The sequence below is a fragment of the Meriones unguiculatus genome, chromosome 16 (assembly GCF_030254825.1).
Source record: "Meriones unguiculatus strain TT.TT164.6M chromosome 16, Bangor_MerUng_6.1, whole genome shotgun sequence".
Taxonomy (NCBI): Eukaryota; Metazoa; Chordata; class Mammalia; order Rodentia; family Muridae; genus Meriones; species Meriones unguiculatus.
Window position 1 is genome coordinate 53,466,703 of NC_083363.1, and position 23,815 is coordinate 53,490,517.

Genomic DNA, 23,815 nt, shown 5'->3' on the forward strand with positions numbered 1-23,815 from the left:
CTCGCCTGTGGCTTTGGCTCATATGCGTATTCAGAGAGCAGCACAGCGTGTTCCAAAAGTGAGCTGGAAGTCAAGACCAGCTCCTGTTTACAAAACTCTAGAGAGCAAATCCTTTGACTGCCAGGGACATTTTCTTTTTTTCTATTTTTAAAACTAAGTCTCAAGATTCAAGAATTTGCTTTTAAATAATTTATTATGTTTATAAAAAAAAAAGTGGTGTGTAAGTCAAAGGATTACACAGGGGACCTCCAACACCACACTTTCTTTGTTCCCCTCTTGCAAATCTCTACCGAGTCACCTCAGTTGGTCAACCTGAAGGACACGTAAGCATAATTGCTGGGAAGGCAAACAGTGGCCACAGATGCAGTAGCGACAGAAGCCCTCCTTTCCCAATGGCACACACAGGTTTGTAACGTTTGCTCTGGGTTTTTCCACAGCAATTAACATTATGCATCCAGGTTCAGTGGCATGGATGCCCTTGGATGCACTGCAGTACTGGCGTGTTTGTGGATTACAGACATCAGCTTTGGTTACTAATTCACTCTGAGTTTCGGCAGCCAACCACCGAGTCAGCACTGCAGAATAATTCGGTATTTTAAACAGGAGAGAAGGGCCACAGTTAAGATTAGCTGGGCTTCGAGCTTCTATGGCTTGCCTTACTCTTTCAGGAATATTTCAGGGATTCCTCAGGGATACAATTAGAGTAGCTGTGCATTTTAAAGGGCACGTGTCTCCTCGAAACACCTTCCGATTTCTCCACAACATGCTGCTTGTAGCCAAAGGTAGGCTGCGGTCCCTCGGCCTTTTGTCAGTTCACAGTTCACTTGAAATCAACAGCAAGAATTCCTGCAGGCAAAGTCTGTCTCTGTGCTTCTCCTCTATAGCGCTCTTTTCCTTGCCAGACTTGCTTTCCTCACCACGGACTCCCTTCTGCTTCCGCCGTCTCGCCAGTAAATGATTGTCAGCATTTTCAAGAAAGGGGGCTATACAGCAAGCGCTGTAGACTTGAATCCAGTCTCCACCACTTAGAAAGTTCATGTCTGGTGCCTCAGTGTCTCTGCATCTCCCTTGACCCTTTGAATGAGCTCAATCACCCTTCATTCACTAGCAGTAGAACTGGGAGTGTTGGCAGAATTAATACATGAACAGCATTTAAACTAGCTCTGGGCTCCATTACACACGGCAGCGTGAGTCTTCTCTGGGCGATTTATCCTAGCCACCCTCACTACAGTATGTCTTATCCCATGCCTTCAAACTCAGCCACTACCTGTAGTGAGAATTTTGGTTTAACAACACAGAAATGTTATGTGAATATGTTTTTGTTTTAATCCTAGGTGTAGGATAGGAGGCTGCTTCAGACTGTCCACAGCAGCTAACTAGGATTTGTCTCATGGCAGAGGCATGATTTTGCCAACTGGAGGTAGTTTATGTTTGAAATTTTGGGGACTCTTGAGAGGGTATAAATGCTAGAGCCCCGAAAAGGCCTGGGGCGGCTGCTGCTGCCCCTGCTGCTGTTGCTGATGCTGCTTGGAGATATCAAACTGGCCCCGAGGAACTCAACACCCCTAGTCAGCAGGAAGAAGTCTAAAATAGCGATGGCCCCTTTCCTCTCTAACCTTTTTTCTCTCCTACCTAGTGCTGGAGGATTGGGAGGGAAAAGGTGGTGAAGAGAGGTGGAGTAGCCAAAGTCCAGTTACAGCTACTTCAGCTTCTTCTTCCTTTCTTTCATTGCCCTTACCTCAATTTATAATTCCTTTGGTAATGTTTATGGTGCTCTTTCTTATCTGCCATCACAGATTGAATAAGGAGCCCAATACAGATGGAAACCTAATCAGTCCTATTCACCATGGTGACCCACCTTCACATGGTACCTGCAGCACAATGAATACTGCATGGATGAAGAAAAGAACCACAGTAAGAATGAATGATTGTGTGATGTGTAAGTCAGGAGCATAGCTGCACAGAGGTCCATTAGAGCATCCAGTTCTAATGCTGGGTCACTCGTTAGGATGTCCGACAGCACCAGAGTCAGGGAAGGAAAAAGGAAGACTCTTTACCACTGATGATTTGTCTGCACACCTCTCGTCTACTACATCATTCCAAACAGGCAAAAGAACTAGCAGATAAAAAACTTAAATATCATGTCAGCCTCTGGGTCTGTCTTGTTTTAAAAAGAGATCTTACACATTTAAAGGCCTGTGGGAGATGGGAGGTGTACCCTGAGCGAAAGGTAACTAACTACTCGGCCAGGAAAACTCTCCTGCCAGAATGACTCCTTAGGACTTTAACCTTCTCAAAACAAACAAAATCTACACTCAAATTTTAGGTTTATAATGTAGTTAAGTAATTACAAGACCACAGGTGGACATGGTGATACACCACTTTCCAGTCACTGACAGTGAGAACGCCAGGTCACACAGTTCCACACTTGACCACCTGAGGGTGCAAGGACACCAGCTCAGAGCCACAGCTGCACTGAAAAGCTTTGTAGCCTTGTCTCCAGACAGGCCCTCTTCACACCATCAGAATTAGGTGACAGAGCTTAATAAAACACTAATTCCAAGGCCCTTCTGAATCAAAAAACTGAATTAAGCAACTCCAGTGCTTCTTATGCAACTAGTGTTTGAAAACCTCCAAGGCCCCCTTCAAGGGAATCTACTGAGGGGCATAATTACTATACATCAGCTCTGATAGAGAGATGATTCATCAGCTTATACAACATAAAGCTACTAATTAGAAAATTGCACTCCTTTAAAACATACTGAGATTAACATCTGTAGCGCAATTTGTAACTGTTGACTCCAAATCAGAGAGGCTGGAGCAAGTCTGCTGTGGCTCTGCAGGCTGAGGTGATCGCTGCTGGGCGGGGCAGTTGTTCGCCCACCTGTATGTTACTCCTGATGACATCACCGCTGCACAGCCTGCACTCATCTTTTCCGTGTGAGGAGATGCACAAAACCATAATCTCGAACTAAAGTAAACGGCTGCTAATCTCTGGCTTAGAAATAAAAGCAGTATTGATGATGTTCTTTCCTGGGTTCCCCAGGAACTGATTTTGCCCAGTTTCATTCTCACTAGCTTTAGAAAGCCATTCTGTCAAAGATGAGACTCTCTCTCTCCCCACCCCCCCCCCCCCACACACACACATTGTAAACCAAGCTGGTCTTGAACTCCTAGAGATCTGCCTCCCTGAGTGCTGGCATTACAGGCGTGTGCCTCTGCACCTGGCTGCAATTTTTCTCTCCGTGTTGACCTTTCCCAGTGCTCTCTCTGTGCTTCTGAAGTCCTTGACGTTTCCTTCCTTCAGTCTTAATTATCGGTCCCTCTGGACCTCTACCCTACTCCCTTATATTCTGTGCCTAATAATTTGTCTCTTTTAGAAACTACCTCTAAAGGTGTCTTAGTTAGGGTTTCCATTGCTGCAATGAAACACCATGACCAAAAATCAAGTTGGGGAGGAAAGGGTTTATTTGGCTTACACTTCCAGCGCTGAAGGAACTCAGGACAGGAACTCAGGCAGGGCTGGAACCTGGAGGCAGGCACTGATGCAGAAGCCATGGAGGGTGCTGCTCACTGGCTTGCTTCCATGGCTTGCTCAGCCTGCTTTCTTATGGAACCCAGGACTAACAGCCCAGGGATGGCACAACCCACGATGGGCTGGGTTCTCCCACACTGGTCACTAATTGAGAAAATGTCTTACAGCTGGATCTCATGGAGGCATTTCCTCAGCCGAGGCTCCTGGCTCTCTGATGACTCCGGCTGTTGTCAAGCTGACACGCAAAACCAGCCGGCGCAAGGTGTTTTGGTGTGCTCCACAGGAGAACTTACTAAATCCCACTCCTGCAACTCTTCTGTTGTTGATTGGCATGTAACTGTTTTGTTTCAGCCAGGTACCAAAAAGACATATGGATTCCCCCTCTCCATCATTCCGACAACTATTCACTGGGTCCCAGACAAGCAGAACTGTGAACAAGGCAGAAGGATCCACTGCCCTCTCTCCACCCACACCCCCGCCTTCTCGCGGTCACGTGCAGAGATCTCTCCATTTTATTCCCAGCGCTTTTTGTACCTTCCTTCCATCCTTGTTGCTCCTGGCCTGTCTGGCACATGTGGTTGCAAGATGCCCCCGCCCCGCATCCCTGCTCGAGCATGCCCCTCATCTCCTCTGCCTTCCACGGTGCTACAGAGAATGGGTTTAACAACCAAGCCCAAACACATCTTACCAAATCAACACGAATCATCACAACACATCACCTAATCGCCTTTGCCTGTTGCACAAAGACCTTTGTTCGGCCCATGCTCGCTTGCAATCTCATTTTCCTTTGCTTGGCCTACCTTGCCAACATTGGCAGCTGTGTACACCCTGTGTTGTGTCACTGTTCCCCAGGGCTAAGCTCTTGTATAGGTTGCTCCAGACTGCTGAACCCTCACAGCTCACTGAAGTGTCCCAGGACCTCAGCTCAAAATACCATTCTTTTATGAAGTCTTTAGTACTTTCAGAAATTTTTATTAATCAATCTCAATGCAACTTCATTGGTTAAAAAACTACTATATTTTATTATAACTGCTTGAATCTCTTTGAAAACAAAAACTCATTGTCTTTCATTTTAATGTCAATGGCAACTCTCTAGTCAACCATTTTTGACATAATGAACACAAAATCCATGGTTCTTCTTATAGTAAAACTTATGTCATGTAGCAGATGTGTACTTTGGCCATCATGGGAGTCCCCTAACAATGGGAGTAGGGCCTGTCTCTGACTCTACGGCCTTCCTTTGGATCCCTTTCCCATAGCTGGACTGCCTTGTCTGGCCTCAGTGGAAGAGAATGCGCTTACCCCTGCTGTAATTTGATGTGCCAGGGTGGGTTAGTACCCATGGGGGAGCCTCTCCTTCTCTGAGAAGAAGGGGAGGATTGTGTAAGGGTGGGACTGAGAGGAGAAGAGGGAAGAGGCTGTGATCAGGCTGTAAAGTGATGAGAAGGAAAGAAAGAAAGAAAGAAAGAAAGAAAGAAAGAAAGGAAGGAAGGAAGGAAGGAAGGAAGGAAGGAAGGAAGGAAGGAAGGAAGGAAGGAAAAATCATGTCATACGTTTAGGAAAAGGAGATACATGTTTTTAAAATCGTGTAAACTAAAAACACTAAGCAAGAGTTCAGGAACCATGTCCTACTTACACAGCACTGACACATCAGAAACATGAATACCACTGAATTAAAATACAGGCACAAATGAGAGAAAATCTAGATCTCATAAAGTATAAATCTCATACAATTATAACAGCCAGAGAAACGCCCCCCCCCCCTTTAGCATGTTTTCCATTCTCAGTTCTCGCCCACCGCAGACTCAACCCATGCCCAGCCTGTCTGTGCATATGTGTAGCTTCTAAGACCTATCACAGTACCCATCCCACTGTCGCAGCTTTCTCTTGCCCGCAATGCCTGTCCTAGCCCTCTTCTCTCCCAAGACAATCCTCATGCGCCATTCTCCAGTGTATTCTTGCACTGCACATTCATAAAGCCTGGATGCCGACTGCAGCTTTTACGCCAAAATTCGAGATCATTCATAATCACCACATTGAATCCCAGGAAGGCTCCACTGGCGTGGCAATTTCATGATCCTGTCCCTCCGAAAGATTGATTTTTAACTTGCTTTAAGATGAGCCATGTTTCAATTTCTTTCCTATCCCTAGCTGCACCATCCAGATGCTAGATACTATAAAAGAAGTCGATATTACATGTTTATTGATTCTCTTTTACAACTGGAAGGCTCGCTGTACACAGAGGCAATCCTGGATAGCTAATACGATTGTGTGGGCATGCATAGATTGATGTGGATCATTGAGAAGTTAGAAGGAAGGGAGACAGCTATCCCTGTTTACCTGTTAACTTACCTTGGAAAGTAAGTTAAAATCTTACCTGTAACCTGCATTTAAATATTCAATACAGTGGAATTGAAAAAGTCATGGCTTCCTGGAAATTTGATCTATGTACATGAATAGGACATGTGCATAGCTTTCCATCAGCCACCAGCATGACAATGTTCCACACTGCAGTAATTATGAAAGGTTGCCTTATATTTCATGCTGCATAAGTTCGTTTGCTGCAAGCCTTCATTTATTAACTGTAACAGAAATAACAGTACACCAATATGGATTGATATTTTTCTGTAGGGAAAAAATGAAATAAATGTCATCTACGGTGCAAAAATAATAATAAAGAGGGAAAAAATGAAACAAGGAGTATCGCAAAAAGCAATCAGCAAAGCCTGTCACCTCAAGAACTCTGGTACAAATTGGGCAGGTAGAAGGTTGCTGATAGATGAGCAGCTGGATGGTAGCCATGACCACCACAGTGCAATACATCTCTCAGCACCACATTTCATAAGCGTAACTGACAGCTCATGGCCATATTCAATTTTTTCCATAGATAAATGTTCATTATTTACTATGTAATCATATCAGAATGTCTGGAAATCTTAGGATTTTCCTCCTCACAATCTCAAGCTATTCAAAACTTAGTTTTCGTGGAAGTAAACAGCCTGGAATATAGATTACATTCATTACATCTGCTTTAAAATAAGGCAAACTAACCTGACCAAGAAATAAATATAAAATCTGTCACATTTGACCAGTGCTCAGAGTTAGAAATGACAAATACGCGCATGTTTATGTTTGTGTGCGATATACACACACACTGTGTATATGTGTGCATGTGTCTCTTTGCAGTCCTCCTGACACTGCCTTTCATATCTATATGAGAAATACACAAAAAAGCATGCTTTGGGCCTGAACTCCGTCTCCCAGGGGACTGCCCTGCAGCTAAAAGGAAAGGCTGAGTGAAAATCCTGCGAGCCCACACTTCCTACATTGGTTCTACCCTGTCAGGAAACACCAGTGCTTCCAACCTGTGCAAATTCAAGTGTATCCACAAACAGGTGTTTTTAACTTGGCCTCCTCTCTGACTTCAAAGAAGATCCATATTTGCCTATTGCTCAAGATATGTAAAATTATGGGTCACACATAGCCATAGGAAAGGCATCCTAACACACTACCAGGTGCATTTGCTGTGAGTGTCAACCTTGCCACACCTTTAGCATGGCTGTAAATCAGGTCACGGTCTTAGTGTCACCATAGCAACAGCCAGTTTGCATTGCATACATTTTAATAATTTAATTCCATAAGGCAAACATTCTGTGGTATCCCTTGCATGCAAAGACAAATAGAAGAACATCCTGGTTAAGGCTGAAGCCAGATCTAATACTTTCAAAACCTTAGACTCTTCATACCTTAATGGTGATGCCACAAAACAGGAAGTTTAGCATTAGGCCATGTTATCAGAAACTATACAAACCTTAAGATAAGCAAAGACTGTTCCTTAAGAGTTTATCTCAAATTTCTAGGCATCTTAATTTGAGTTCAGCATCCTGTAACATGTAAACACTGACTATGCAGTAAAAGCAGTTGATATTTCTCTAATCCTACACTAGTCGATTCATATTGTTCTGATAGGTAACACGGCTGTAATTCAGGGTACATAAGACTGCCATCCATCAGGATCTTGTTTACCAACCTGCATCACCTCTGTTGTGATTCCAATTCCACAAACTTCTTCCACCATTTTCCTAAAATTCACATTCATTTAACTTTTCATTCATTAGCTCCTTCCACTTCAAATATGGCTGCAAAGGGTCTGCATGCTAACAACAGATAATCGCTCAGTTGTGAAGCCCCCACAGTAATGGAGAGTCCTTCAGTGCCCAGCAGCACTAGGAACTCCTCTTCTCCCCTTGAGCCTACAGCAGGAAATGAGGAATCGAGGAGGGTTAACAGGACATTTGTCACTTAGGACTTGGCAATGTCTTTTTCAATTGTTGATGTCATCTCAGACAAGTTGTTGTGGTTGCCATTTTTGAAGGAGGGAATTTGAAAGAAGTGATCAGCCAGACATCAGATTAGCAAAGAAGTAGAGATCAGATATCCCCATCCTTGTGCTACTTGGGGTTTTACTTAACTCTGCCAACTACATCATCATCTATTTAGAGGAACAATGAGTTCAGTTTGGTTCGTGACGATGTTTGACCCCATTAGCAGCACAGTTTGAGAATAAGTCATATTCATTCTTTTTCTATTTTGTTGTGCTTGTTTGATGGGTTTTGTTTTTGTTGGTTGGCTTGGTTTGTTTTGTTTATTTGTTTTTGTTTTTCAGCTAGCATCTCACTGTCTAGCCCTGGCTAACCTGGAACTTACTATATAGACCAAACTTAGCCTCACACTAACAGAAATCCTTCTGCCTCATATTCCCATAGGCTGGGAGTATAGGCATGAGCCATAGTACCAAAATAATTATTTATTTGCTAGGGTTTGTTTGGGGTTTTTGTTTGTTTACTTGTTTTTTGTTGGATTGTTGGTTGGTTGGTTGGTTGGTTGGTTAGTTGGAAGTTGCTGTTAAAATATAGTCTTATATAGTCCAGGTCAACTTCAAACTCAATATGTAGCCCAGGATGACATTGAACCTCCTGACTATTCTACCCCAAAAATTGGTATTACATACATACACTACCACATTCAATTCTGCTTTTCTTCAAAATTAAATACTTCAGAAACTTTTGTTATACTCAAAAGACTGCTAATCAGCTGGATGAAAATCATATTTCTGTGAGTATGAAAGTCAAAGTATTATCCTTTGGATGAACTGGACAGAGCTGAAATACACATGGACTCTACAAACACTGGCTACATAAGCATTTATAGTTCTGGTCTGTTCCTTGGAACCATCAAAGGAATAGCCCCCTCGACTATTTAGACCCCCTGTGGGCACATGAGAGTCAGTGTAGGCCCTCTTGTAGACCAGGAGTTCTGATTTCTGGAGAAAAGAGACTCAGTGCATATATGGTGCAGTGATTACAGCACACAATAGCTCCAGGCCAGTGGAAGACACTAGTGGACAGGTGTGTTCAGGAACTCTCCGATGCAGTGGCTTGGGTTACTTCTTTATACATCAGTCTTGTTATTCATTCATTATTGAACACCACAAGTAGCTCTTCTCGGGCCTTCTGTCCAATAAAGCTTATCAGACCATTTCTAAATACTGTTGCTTCTTTTGCATATTCTCCAACCCCCACAGGATCCCACTGAACTACCAGAAGGCAGATAAGGTTTCAGTGCATAGTGCTCTACTTCCACTTTTTCTTCAGATCTTAGGACCTGCACCATTCCCCTGCAGCCTTCCCTGCCCTTCACCCTTGCTGTGTACCATGTTTTTCTCCACTGCCAGTTAAATGAGGGGCAGTGCCACCAAGACAGCCACTGATATAAACAGGAAAACCTTTATGTTTAAACACACACACACACACACACACTCACACGTAAGCCTGGCCCTGAAGCACATGCCTGCAATCCCAGACTAAAGAGGCTGAGGAAAGCGTATTGTGAATTTAAGGCCAACCTGAACTAGCAAGTTCCAAGCCAGCCTGCATTATGAGAACCTGTCTGAGAAATAAACATGATCCCTTCCGAAAGTGAACTAACAAGCAATAAATAAATAAATGAAAAATCCCACAAGGAATCATGCAGATGCTTATAATGACTGGCCTCTGGAGAAACTTTTGTTTCTATTTTTTGTAAGGTGTTATGCTTGTAGCATCTCTCACCATCACCACTACTCCCCTTCTTACACCACACACTTCTAAGACACATCAAACACAACTAATAATGTCCTGATAACACCTCTCAGCCTCCTCACTCATCTCAATCAGCGCATCCCTTAGCATGCTTTCAGTTTAGATCAATACTTCCCCTCCTTAGCCTAGATAAGACTTTGTTTCATTCATGAATCTGCTCTCCGCCCACTATGACATTTAAAGAGCACAGTATCTCAACTTCTTTCCCCATAGGCTTTACTCAAACTATTCTGTTACGAGCATCTGTAGGAACCCTAATCGAATATGCTTCACCACAGAACACACGCTTGGAAGCTCTCTACTTACCAGTATCTGTGGAATTGAGTTATGATTTCCTTCCCAGATGCTTTTCCTGCTCATTCTAAGTGGAATTAATCGCCACCTACATATTGCTACCCTTAATTCACATAGAGTCACCCCCCATCACTTCTCTTCCCCTTCTGCCACTTGCATAACATAATCTCTGCAAATTCTTCCTTTGTAGCTCTGTCTCTGTAATGTCTAACAAGCATCCTTGCCTTGCCTGAAAACGCTTCCTAAGCCTGGTTTCATTAAGATTCGCTGTGAATTTGTGTTCTGCATCCCAAATGAGCTTAGGTTCAAGTCCTTTCATGAAAAAGCTCTTATCATGTAGATCTCTAAACATCTCTATAAGACAATAAAGATGTGGAATATCACTTCTTGCTTTGTGAATTGACAAGTGTAAAAACAGGAGCTGCCGTGAATTCCCCAAAGTTGCTCATAAAACAATTAAAAGACACTAGAGGTTGCTTAAATGGCATCGCTTATATGACGATGTCTGTTAGATCAAGAAATTCCCATTATAGAAAATGCCAGATGGTTGCTGGGGTGGCAGGGTGGGGGGACTTTCTTCTCAGTGATGTAGCCACTGGTATGTTCTGTTGCCCAGAGAAACAGTTTTCACAGGTGTGGGAGGGGGATTAGCGAAGGCGATGGAAGTGAAAATAGCCAACACTCATTATATACATCTATGAAATTGTCAAAACATATAAGCAAAAATAGATTTTTTTTTCAAAAACAGAAATGCCACAAAAGTAACATGAAACAGAGAAATAGGCACCAACAAGCCACACTAATGAGTCACCTTTACAGCCAATCTGCCAAACTCTTTACTTTGGATCAAAGTAAAGTCTTAGATCTATAGGGTTATTTGGTTTGGGACTTTTTAGCCAGTGATTAAGAAGGAACTGGGGGGGGGGGGGAATATATCTCCCAACTCTCTTTTTCCCATTTGTCATCATTTCACTGTGAGTAATTAGATAATATAGGGAAGTACCAGTAGGAAGAAAGGAACTTTAGGGTTCCTTCCTTGATCGTGCAGGTTTCCTAAGACACTACTACTTTCAGAGGGAAGTCTTAGCTTCCTATAGCTATTGACATTGATCGTGTAAACAAAATATCCAGGCATATTGGTACACTCTGGTAATTCCAATACTTGGGAGGAGGAGCCTCAACTGTAGTGAGAGTTAAACGCCAACCTGAATTACAGTGAGAACCTCGCCACCCAACCCAATCCTGCACATCTTGCACCAGAGACCAGCCAGTGAGTCTTCCTGATTCTCATCTCCATGTGCCATCCTCATCCCCCAGATTTAGCCCAGCTCCCGAGATCCAGTGCCACAATCCAGTCTGGTCAGCCTCACCCACCCTACCCCCCCAACCCACAAGTTGGACCAAGAAGCACTCCTATGCACCACACAGACCCTGCCCACCACCTCCCCTCTCCTCCCATGCCGCACTCAACTTCCAGGCTCCGTCAGGCCCCTCATGTCTTGTGCTGATAATCATTCCAGTGAGTCTATGAAATCTACTGCAGTTCTATAGCAGAACACCCTAGGCAGGCTTCCCTGCTCCTTTGCTCCCATCTCCTCTGGATCCCACAAACCTTCCACTCCTATCTTTCCTCTCCCCACTTATTGCTTTGTCCCAGACCCCAGTAGGTACCCCCTGCTAACCCAAAGGCTGCTTCACCCCAGGGCAACAAGTAGACTGAAAAAAGACCCACGCCTCTCCTACTGCTCCTGAGATCCAATCCTCAAGTCTCATTCCCAACTCTGTAGCAGGAAATCTGCTGAAATCTCCCTTTCCTCTCTGACCCCACCTCCCAATGGATCACAAAGACCTTCTCCTCCAACCTTTCTTCCTCCAGCTCATCCCAGTATCCCAGCCTCCAACACCAGCAGCCATACTCTATGAACACACCAGCTGAGCAGGCCAAGAAAGCTGGCATTACATAGCCATCACCCGCTCTGAAAATCCAGACCAAGAAGCAAAACACCCATCCAACAAAAACGAATCCAGAAATCATCACTTAGACCTATAATCATTCAAACGCAGGTGCCCAGATGTCAGCATAAAAACACATTCTGTAACACCCAGGGCAATACGCTTCACTAGAGCCCAGCATCTTACCACACCAGGCCCTGAATATTCCAACACAACTGCAGCACAAAAAAAAAACAAACAAACAAACAAAACAGTGTGAGGAAATGAATAAATACCTTAAAGAAAGTACAGCTTTCATCTTAATCAAAGAAGCCTTTCTTTGCAACCTGTGTTAACTATTACAGAATGCCACAACCACTCAAAACATGGGGTGTCCAGCCTCAACTGATACATCTCCAACACAACACCTTCACCTAAGCTCAAGGAGCATCTTGGAAGAGGGGTACAGAAAGATTGAAGGACCAGAAGACCCAGGATACCTCAACAATGTGGCTGCCTAAAGAAGACCTGAACAAGGCATCAGTGGACTTGCTAACACTGAAAAATCTCACAAGGCTCTCTGCCAAGGCCAAGAATTACAGGCAACTAAGGAATGACGGGAGCAGGAAAAATAATCTTCCCCCAGGATAAGCCCTCTAATTGGTTATCTGACCAAGTGGTCAGCCCTGAAATCATACACATACAAGTAACACTAAACAGACTGAGTAAGTGTGTGTATGTGTGCCTGTGTATGTGTATAAAATAATAGCAAATAGAGAAAAAGAAGCCATGAATTTGAGAGGAAGAGTGGTCGCATCGAAGGAGCTGGAAGAAGCTTCAGAAAGTAAGGAAAATGATAGAATTATATGTTAAGTAAAAAAATGAAGTTAAAAACAAAAATAACAAAAGCAAAACAGACAGAAAACAGCAGCACAGACTGGGTTTTTAGTTCAGTGGTAGAGCACTTATCTAATGTGCACAAAACCTTGGATTTAATGCTTACCACATACATATTCAATGAGAGAGATGGGAAGCCTGATACAACAATATTTCTGAGATCGTGCTTAGGTTCTTACATAGTCAGTTTAAGGCAGGTGCTGTATTTTTGGATGTAGTCCCTGGGTGGCTGAGATGAACCTGCAGATGGGGGAGGTGCTATCATAGCCTTCATGACCAGGCCCAAGCTCTTTATTCATCAGAAGTGTTGGTGCTGTGGGAATGTCCAGAGCAGGAGTGGCAAAGGAGAGGAGAGAAACATGACAGGCCCTGGTTTAGGAAGGAGATGCTCCCATTTGTCAGGTTATCTGACCAGCTCCCTGATAACCTTATGATCTGCAGCAAGACTACAGGGAAGGATGCATATGGTCACTCCTTTCCTGGGGTCCTCACTCTGGGGGCATCCCTCTCACTCTACCTGACACCAGGTGCTTAGCAAACGCCTTCAACACGTATTCACACCTCTTTATCTGGAGTGATCTGTCCTTTCAAATCACACTCCTCTCCCTTTTCTTTTCTCCTTCCTCCCCTTCTGTAGGAATTCCCCAAGTTCCACCTCATGTGGAGCTGTGGGTCTCCACCTCTGCTCCCACCAGCTAATAGAGGAAGCCTTTCTGATGACAACTGGCTAGGCACCCATCTATAAGTATAGAAGACTATCATTGCAAATCATTTCATTGACTATGTTTGTTTGTTTGCTTTGGGTTTGTTGGTTTTTTGTTTTTTGTTTTTTGGGTTTTTTTGGGTTTTTTTTTTTTTTTTTGTGTGTGTGTGTGTGTATGTATGTTTGGCCAGTCATGTTTCTTCTACCCTAGGTCTCTGGCCCATTCAGCGTCCAGATTCTGGCCATCCAGGCAGTGTTAGGCCTGAGGTCCCTCTCCTGATAAGCCTCAAACTACACCAGTCATTGGTTGGCCACTCCCACAAGCTCTAAGGCACCCTTGCCCCAGGACCACTTGCAGGCAGGACAGGTGGTGGGTTGGCTCTTTTAAGGTAGATGACCATGAGAATAACTTGGTCATCTCCCCAGGAAGACTAATTGACCTCAGTGATTGCAGTCACTTTTACATTTTACTTTTACAGTGAACACACTCCATATCTCTTATCAAATAGAGGTGATTTTAAAATTAAAAAAAAAAAAAACAGCTTTTAAAATAAGGCATGATCACTTTTATACTTCAGCCACTTGTTTCAGTTTTTGAGGAAAAGATGAAACTTTAAAGAACATGATTTCTAGTTCCAAAACCTGTCACATGGATTCCTTTCCAACCTGACCTAAAGTTTTATTTTAACCCAAAACATTTGCTCACTGATCATCCGTCACTACCTATATGTTTACTGGGTATTTAATGCTTTTAATGAACATAACAAATATTCCTGCACTGGTGACTTTACAATCTATTGGGATAGAACAGAAAACAGTCGAAAGACTAACTATAAGAAGTAAGTAACTATAGTAAGTAACTATACTAAGATAAATCCTAGGGGGAAAAAAAAGTTAAAATGTAGCTCATGATAAGAGGAAACCAGGAGTATGGGTAATTGCATTTTTTACATATGATACTCTTTTTAAAATTCTTTATTAATTACACTTTATTCACTTTGTATCCCTCCCACCCATGGTTCCCTCCCTCCTCCCATCCCAATCCCTCCCTTCCTCTACCCTCTGCATGCATGCCCCTCCCCAAGTCCACTGATAAGGGAGGTCTTCTTTTCCTTCCTTCTGATCCTAGTCAATTAGGTCTCATCAGGAGTGGCTGCATTGTCTTCTTCTGTGGCCTGGTAATGCTGCTTCCCCCTCATGGGGAGGTAATTAAAGAGCAGGCCAATCAGTTCCTCAGAGACAATCCCTGTTCCTATTACAATGGAGCCCACTTGGATACTGAACTGCCATGGGCTACATCTGTGCAGGGGTCTTAGGTTATAGCGCTTCCTCAAGATCCAGCTATACCACTCCTAGGCATATACCCAAAAAAGGCTCAAGTACACAATAAGGACATTTGCTCAACCATGTTTGTAGCAGCCTTATTTGTAATAGCCAGAAGCTGGAAACAGCCCAGATGCCCTTCAGTGGAGGAATGGATACAGAAATTGTGGTATATCTACACAATGGAATACTATTCAGCAATAAAAAACAAGGATACTTTTTAATATAGGCTGAGTATGGTAGATCTCAAAGAGCTGGTGTAAATATTGAAACTCTAACTTTGGGGATATATTTAATATACAAGATAAGAGGCAAACTCAAGTCAGCTGATCCACACCACCAAGATGGCACACAGAGGCCACTGCAAGCTACCAAGATCAAAGAGGATAGTAAAAGCCCAGTTGTAGCAGTTCACACTCAGTACCCAGCAGTTGGGAGGTTGAAGCAGGAAGATTACCATTAGTTTGAGGCCAACCTTGGCTATACAATATAGACTACAGTGTGAGATGTTAAAAGAGAAGGGGGGAAAAAAACCCACTATCTTTGGACAAGGTTTGCCTGGTTCCCTGACGGGGTTCAAAAAGAAACAGGCTTAGATGCTGGCTACAAACCTGTCATGAAATAAAAACATGCTTTGATTTGCTACAATAATAATTCACCTGGTACAAATGAGCTTCACAGTAGAACTAGGCCGAGAGTATCTGATCACTCGGATGCTCATATGTTGTCCTCAGGCCATTGGCCAGGTCCAGGCTGCGGTCCAACAGAAGCCTAGGAATGGAGGCCGCTCAGGAAGCATGTCCTGGGAGGAGGGCGCCATGTAAGCACAGCAGTGTCCTGCCTGCCTGACGGTACTCTCTTCCACACCCTCACTGACTTTGGCGGTGAGAATGTTACAGGGAAGTAAAGTGGCTAATCCTGCAGAACACAGGGCAGGTTCTAATAAAATTGCTTCATTCTGCCATGAATCTCTTATAAACACTTTCTTTGACGATATAATCAGTACTGATTGTCAGTAGAGTGCCTTAAGGATGGCTTTGAAGTGTACTGAGGCTTTGTGTGAAATGAGATAATGTGAAAAGGATTATAGAAGCATAAGAAATCAATGGGCTCTTAGCAGTGCATTCAAGGAGGTAGGTAAGCTTGTATATAAATGTAAAAGACATGTCTTCCACTCAGCAAAGCAGAGATCCCGCAAAAAATCAATCAGAGCTTGTTACTGGCTAGGAGATCTACATCGGTGGTAGAGACTTGAGTAGCATGTGTGAGGCCCTAGTTTCAATCCCTAGGAGACATACACACACACACACACACACATACACACACCCCACAAACCCTCCTTGCCACTTATTCATGGATACAGTCTCTATTTAAGCAGTTAAGGTTGGCTAATTTCTCTGTGTCAAAGGCTGGAAGAGCATCCATCAGGGATCTGAGTGTGATCTCTGGAACACAGCTGCCAGGTACCCCGGCTCTCCATCCCACAAGTAGAACAACACACTTCCCTTGCATAGCATACTACGCTGAGAGTGAGCCGAAAAGCACGAAGCACTACCTGGGCACAGCACGTGCTGCATGCTAGCGGGTGAGGCACAGCTCCTGAAACAGACTTGCTGCTTTCTTAGCTACCAACAGTGGTGAAAGCACAAGCTGTGGAGCCAGGCAGGCTGCATTCTGCCACCTGGCAGTTAAGTGAAGAACTGTGCACGCTCAGGAAGTATGCAGCACACTCCACAATTCTTAGTGAAGAGGGGAAACTCCTTGACAATTTCTGCTTAACCCACAGCCTGGAAGACAGACATCGGAAACCCCGGGTGTGACTTCCGTCTCTTGAATCCTCTCTTCTGTCTCCACTCCCTTGTGTTTGGTATTTGCCGCAAAACAATAACAACTCCTTCCAACTTTCCACAACCAAGCCACATCTGTCCAGCAACCCAAGGTTCCCAGAAGCTCAACGTATCTTGGCTCTGAAATAAGAAATGATACTGCTTCTAAGGAGCTAATGCCTGGGCCCACCTGAGAAGTGCTTGATTGGAATCTCTACAGCAACATCTAAAAAATTAAGTGTTCCTTACAAGACTCCCCATGGTTAGAAGCAACTATAATTCATCATAGCAAAGCAGACAGAAGCTAGGGGGAAAAAATTACTATTTGGGGTAAGGTTATGGAAATTGTCTTTAGCAATGCAGTCAAAGCACACAGCAAAAGATCATCTGATTTAGTCTTTCACATTTCTATAACTGTAATAGACAAATAACACTGACCTAAATGTTCATGGTGCAGTGTCCACATTTTTACTACAGATAAAGTGTGTTTGTTTTGTTCTGTGAGTTACACTATTTTCCCACCATGTTTAAGGTTCAAGAGGACACTAAGGCTAACTGCACCCTATCACCTAAGCAGCCAGGCCAACAGGGGTGTGTGGTTTCAGCTGACCAGATGAGTCCTTCCTGTTTCCAGAAGCATCACGTGTTATACAGCTACAGTGTGCTCAGCCTGAGCCTATGGATAGTGGTCTTAGGCTGAGCAATAAAGAGAAAAAAAAAAAAGAAACAGAGGAAGAGAAAGGAGGCAGGAAGGGAAGGAAAATTAAAAAGATTAGACCTCCAGTGAGAGTCAGCCTATGCCTTTCCATAAAAATCAACAGACCTTTACCGATAGAAAATCCAGTCTGGAGGCTACTGTGCAAACAGAGCAACAGCAAACATCTTTGCCACTATCAGGGTCTTTCCCGAAACCCAGCTGTTTATTTATTTCTTTTCCCTGTGTTAGTAGTCTGCCAGTAACTGGAAGAAGACTTTACGCCATAACTCTTGAAGTGTGGTGCCTAGACCAGAATCAGTATCCCAGCAGAGTTCATTAGCAATATAAATTCTTTTATAAAATTAAATGTATTGATTTACTTACTTATGGGGGTGGGTATGTGTACACAGAGTCCTTCTTACCTAACTTTACCAGTGAGAGCAAACTGCCTTCCTCAGATTACTAATTCAAATGTTAACCTCATCCAGAAACACACATACACACACCTTGGCCCAGTCTAGTTGATCCATAAAATGAATGATCGAAGTATCTACCTATTTGTTCTGTCAAATCTGTGTTCTCTATCTCTTCAAAATCCACTTGCCAGCTCCAATACCACCTCCTTGATGGAAACCCTCACTGCACTGTCTCCACCCCTCCCCGTGCTAGGTCCTTCCCACTTGATATTTACCATCTAATCTAATTTCATGTGCAGAGAATTTGCATATATAAATATGTATACATATGTATTTCTAAGAATTCAGTAGGCCTATGGAGGCAGGGCTGTGGTTCTGAGTTATTAAGCCCTCCAGAGTGACTGGAACGAGCATTTGTACCATACATACTTACATCACCAGCTACGGTGGTTAGACTACTCTCGAGGCTCCCTCGCAACTACACATGATCAGGCAGCAGAATTCTAGTCAGTGCAATGTCGACAACTGTGATGTTTACTGCGTCTAGACCATGCTTTTTGAAGACCTATTGCACAGATCCTCACCTGTGTCTGCCGACCCAACCTCAAACTGCCTATGCTACAGGCATTACTTGAAAAAAAAAAGAAAGTGTTACAAAAAAATCGTGCTTCCCGGTACAGCTGCTGCTAAATACTTACCATCAGCCAAGTAGAATGAACACGAGAAAAATTAGATTGACTATCAGTAGGTGATGCTGTTATTCCAAAATAAGGTTCTCAACACCTATCAGCACAGTTTCATGATTTTTTTCAAACAAGAAATAACTTAGCTTAATATAATAACTAAAAAGCTATTACTGTCAAATAATAAAAATAAAGAAGCCGCCAATTCTTTGGAGCCCAGGCAGTGTCACTTACCATTACACACATGCTCACAGATCCAAACATTCTATTTTTATTTATTACCAGTCAAAGAAAATTGTGAACAACCTTGAACTCATTGGCACAGAAAAATACTTTCTGAACAGAACAGCATTAGCACAGATACTAAGATCAATAATTAATAAAAAGGACTTTGTGAAACCAAACAGCTTCTGATGCCAAAGGACACCATCATTCAGACAAAGCAGAAGTCTACAGCACTGAGAAAGGTTGTTAACCAACTACACTTCCAATAGAAGGCTAGAATTCAGAATACGTAAAGAACTCAAAAAACTAGATTATCAAGAAAACAAGTGAGCCAATTAAAAATGGGGTACAGACCTAACAGAGAATTCTCAAAAGATGAAACTCAAATGGCTGAGAAACTCTTATGAGATGTTCACCATGCTTGGCTATCGGGAAAATGCCAATCAAAACGACTTGGAGATTTCATCTCACACTTGTCAGAATGGCTGAGATTAATAAGAAAAGCTCATGCTGTAGAGGATGTGGAGTAAGCAGAACACAACTCCATTGCAAGTGGGAGTACAAACGTGTACAGCCCCTTCCTAAACCAGCAGGGCAAGAAGATCGGAAGATAGGAGTCAAGATAGTCAGGAATCAAGATAGGAAGATAGGAATCAAGACAGGAATCAAGATAGGAAGATAGGAATCAATCTTACTCAAGATACAGCTATTATCACTTTTGAGCACATACCCAAAGGATGCTTCATCTACCACAGAGACAATTGTTCAACAATGTTCATTGCTGCTATCTTTATAATAGCCAGAAATTTAAAACAAACTAGATGTCTGTTAACAGATGAATAGATTTTAAAATGTGGCACATTTGCATAATGAAATATTACTCTGCCATTAAAAAATAAAATTATTAAATTTACAGGTAAATGAATAGAATTAGAAGAAAAATCATACTGAATTAGACAACATGGTCCTAGAGAGAAGAATATGGTTTATATTTGCTTATACGTGATATTAGTCAGTGACACCAAGCTAAAATCCATAGAATTATAGAGGTTAGGTATAGAGTAAGGGATTAGGATGTGGGTAGGAAGATAGAGATATCTCCTTATGAAAGGAAATAAAATGAATAGTTATATATGGATGGGGTGGAAACTGAAACTAAGGGATCAAGTGGGGAGAGGGAGAGAAGAGGACAAGAGAAGAAATACAGGAAGAAACAGCTAAAACTACGGGCCATTTGAGGAGCCATATGGGAACCTCATGCAGTAGAAGTTTTCTAAAAATATGTATGTATATGAAGACAATCTAAATGATACGGCCAAACAAGAGGGAAACAGAGCCCCACCTGCACATCTCTCATAAAATGAAGTTTCCAGTTCCGGGATTGGACTACATCAAATTAGCCGTTGGTCAAAAGAATCTCATGGGAACCTCCAAACAACCCAGGCTGTGGCCGAGACCACAGATTTCTCTCCACAAACTGATGGCCAGGTCTCATTGCTGAAGACAACACACAACTCACTGGACACAGAGAAAGTCGAGCTGGTGCCTCCCGAGAGTCTTCACCCCCATGGACAAGTATTCATGGTACTGGAAGATACACTACCAAAGGAGAAATGTAAACACCAACCCAACTACAAACCCTTCGGTCTACAGTGGTGTCCTGCCTGCAAGATATGCTAGTGCAATAGCGGCACAAAGCCTATCGAGTAACCAGCCAATATCTGATTTGACTTAAGGCTCACTCCATGAGAAAGAACCTATGACACTGAGAACCTGAGACTAGATAGCCAAAGGGCCTAAGGTAAAACTAAATACTACTGTTCCAAAGAAGGAAAGAAAGAAACAAACAAAGAGAGAGAGAGAGAGAGAGAGAGAGAGAGAGAGAGAGAGAAAGAATAAAGAAAGAAAGAAGGAAGTAAAAATAAGATGACTCTAAACAACCTTCCGATATATTCATAGGTCAGTACTTTGCTCCTCCATTATCATTAGAGAAGCATATCCTCCAGCAGATGGAAATAAACGCAGAGGCTCACAGCCAAACAATATCAAGAGAGTGGGAGGTCTTTGAAGAGTTTATCTCCATCAAATATCTCCCCAACAGGGTTCAAGGCACAGACACAAAAGAGGAGGAGGAAGAAAAGAATTTAAGAGCCAGGGCGGGCATGGAGGACACCAGCAAAACAAGGCTATATAAATCCCTGTCTCTGAATTAACTTACAGAGACAGGGCCTGCATGTGTCTACACCAGATGGGGTCCTAGAGGTGAAAAGAGAAGTCGACACATGCCTCATCCCTAAACCAGAAGCAATCTCCAACTGATAATTTAATTTTCTCTAAGGGAGTCTGTGTTAGTCAGTTTTCTAGAGGGACAGTATTTATAGAATGAATTTCTCTCTCTCTCTTCTCTCTCTCTCTCTCTCCACACACACAGAGAGAGAGAGAAAGAGAGAGAGAGAAAGGGAGAGAGAGACAGAGAAAGAAAGAAAGAGTTTGTGGCCCAGCTAGTCCAACAATGGCTGTCTACCAACATAAGGTTCAAGAATCCAACAGTTGTTCAGTCCACACGGCTGGATGTCTCAGCTAATCTTTGGCATACATTAGAATTCTGAAGAAATAGGTTCTAATGACAGTGAAGGATTAGACTTTCCACAAGACTGAAAGCAAGCAAGCAAAGGGAGCCAGCTTCCTTCCTGCATGTCTTTTTTTATAGAGTGCGTTCAGAAAGTATGGTTCAGATTAAAGGTGAATCTCCCCACCTCAAAATATCCACATTATAAATGGGTCTTCCCACTTAAATTATTTAATTGAGAAAATATTTCTCACAGGCACGTGTACCCAGCCTCTTGGGTTTTACTTACCTTCAGATGTGGTTGGTTGTCACTGCTCTAGAGGCAGTGGGACCTAGGAAAATGAAGCCATTAAATAAGGCAGACTAAAGTCTCATGCAACAGCCAACTTTATTCAGAGCAGCAGACAATTCATACTCTGAAGTTTAAAAAGGTCACATGGATAACGTTCCTGGGAGTTCAAGCTGTATGCAATAACAAAGACAAGCTAAGCATGACAAAAACATGTTTTTCCATAGAAGCACACAAAGGACAGTTTAAACATTCAACTGATTATCAATAACAACTGGCAAAAATTAATCTGAAACAAACTCAGTCCTTTCTGCTGCACCTGGAGGAAACATGAAAACACATTTCAAGAACATTTCCATGTTTTGAAGAAACTGAGTCACAAGATTTTAGTCCTTTTGACTCTTGGAGTGTCCCCACAAGCACTTGGAATTCTCCCCATGTGACTCCATTCCTGGGCCATGTTCAGACAGTCAAAAACCAAGAAGAGCCGTCTCTAGAGGAGTGTCCATTTCCTTACATGTTCTAGATTCTCGGGACACTTTCCTTTTTTTATTTATTTTATTTTATTTTTTTAATATTAGTTACAGCTTATTAACTTTGTATCCCAGCCATAATCCCTCTCTCATTCCCTCCCAATCTCACCCTCCTCCCTTATCTCCTCCCCGCCTCTTTCCAAGTCCACAGATAGGGGAGGTCCTCCTCCCCTTCCATCCGACCCTAGCTTACCAGGTTTCTTCAGGCCTGGCTGCAATGTCCTCCTCTGTGGCCTAGCAAGGCTGCTTCTCCCTTGGGAGGAGAATAGTCCCTGTTCCCCTTACTAGGATACCCACTTGGATACTGAGCTCCACGGGCTACATCCAAGCAGAGGTTCTAGGTTATATCCATACATGGTCCTTGGTTGGAGAAACAGTCTCAGAAAAGACCCCTGTGCCCAGATAGATATATTTGGTCCTTGTGGAGTTCCTGTCCTCTCCAGGTTATACTAACTCCCCCTTCTTTCATATGATACCCTGCACTCTGCCGAAGATTTGATTATGAGTCTTAGCATCTGCTTTGATACACTTCTGGGTAGAGTCTTTCAGAGGCCCTCTGTGGTAGGCTCCTGTCCTGTTATTTGTTTTCTCCTACTTCCAATGTCCACCCCATTTGTCTTTCTAAGTGAGGCTTGATCATCTTACCCTGGGTCCTCTTTCTTTTTTATCGTCTTTAGGTGTAGAGATTTTAGTATGTTTATCCTATCTTATAGGTCTAGTATGCACTTATAAGTGAGTATATATCGTGTGTGTCTTTTTGCTTCTGAGATACCCCACTCAGGATGATCTTTTCTAGATCCCACCATTTGTCAGGCCACTTTCTTTCTCTCAGGTCATAGTCACCTCCCTGTATTTAAAGCCAGAGAAGAGAGGCCGCCTGTTTTGTCACTATCCCCATCATCTTCAGGTGCCCTCACCCTTAAAGGTTCGAGTGATTCCATCTGCCCACCCATATAAACCAAGATAGCCTTCCTATGTGAAAGTCAGCCAAATGGGTGTGGTCTGTGACCTCATCTCTCTGCTATGCAACCTGACATTCACAGGCATTGCAAGGGCTAAGATGCAGACAGACATCTTTGGGGGTGGAGGGGACCATTCTACCACAGCTTATAATTGTAAGGCAGTCGAGTTGTTGGCCTTCTTAACTCTTTATCTGCTCCATGTAATTTGCTAATTTTAAAAGACAATAAATACCGAGCTTATCTTCAAGCGACGTTTCACATTCTCTCCAAACTAGAAATACCTTGTGTGGTAGCACAAACCCTGGGTTTTCATCAGGCGTCGTAAGGGTGCAAAGCTGTATCTGACAGCTGACCAAGAAAATCCTGTTTTACATAAGTAGACATGAGCAAAAATAATACACCTCATAAGTTCCCTTACAACCACTAAGTGCTTTCCGTATAGAAATGATTTCCACAGGCTGGAGCAGAGACTTGGGTGGTGGCATGTTTGTATGTATGTGTATGAGGCTGTGGTGGCCACTCTGGGGATCCTCTGATTGATATAATTCCGAAAAACATGCGCCCTGTTAATCACTAGCTGAGGTGCGGCTGCTTCTTCTGGCAATCATTAAAATGACAGCCCTCGAATCCTGAAGGAGCTGAATTTTCTGTTGAGTAAATTATGCCTCAAAGACACTGTTTAAAAATATCACAACTGACAGTCATAGGTGTTCGGCTCTCACTGCAGCAGCAGTTCAAAGGACTTTCCCCCCACCCCTTTTTGAAAGGTTTTGTAATTCCACTCCTAGCTC

The 23,815-nt window shown here is 43.0% G+C and overlaps 1 long non-coding RNA gene across 1 annotated transcript; it reads left to right on the forward strand.

The window, feature by feature from the left end:
• Nucleotides 1-613: 613 nt before the first annotated feature.
• On the forward strand, nucleotides 614-4,879 carry LOC132648389 (uncharacterized). The gene is made up of 3 exons (XR_009586799.1): nucleotides 614-782; nucleotides 1,797-1,914; nucleotides 3,703-4,879. It is a non-coding gene; the product is annotated as an uncharacterized LOC132648389 (long non-coding RNA).
• The last annotated feature ends 18,936 nt before the right edge of the window (nucleotides 4,880-23,815 follow it).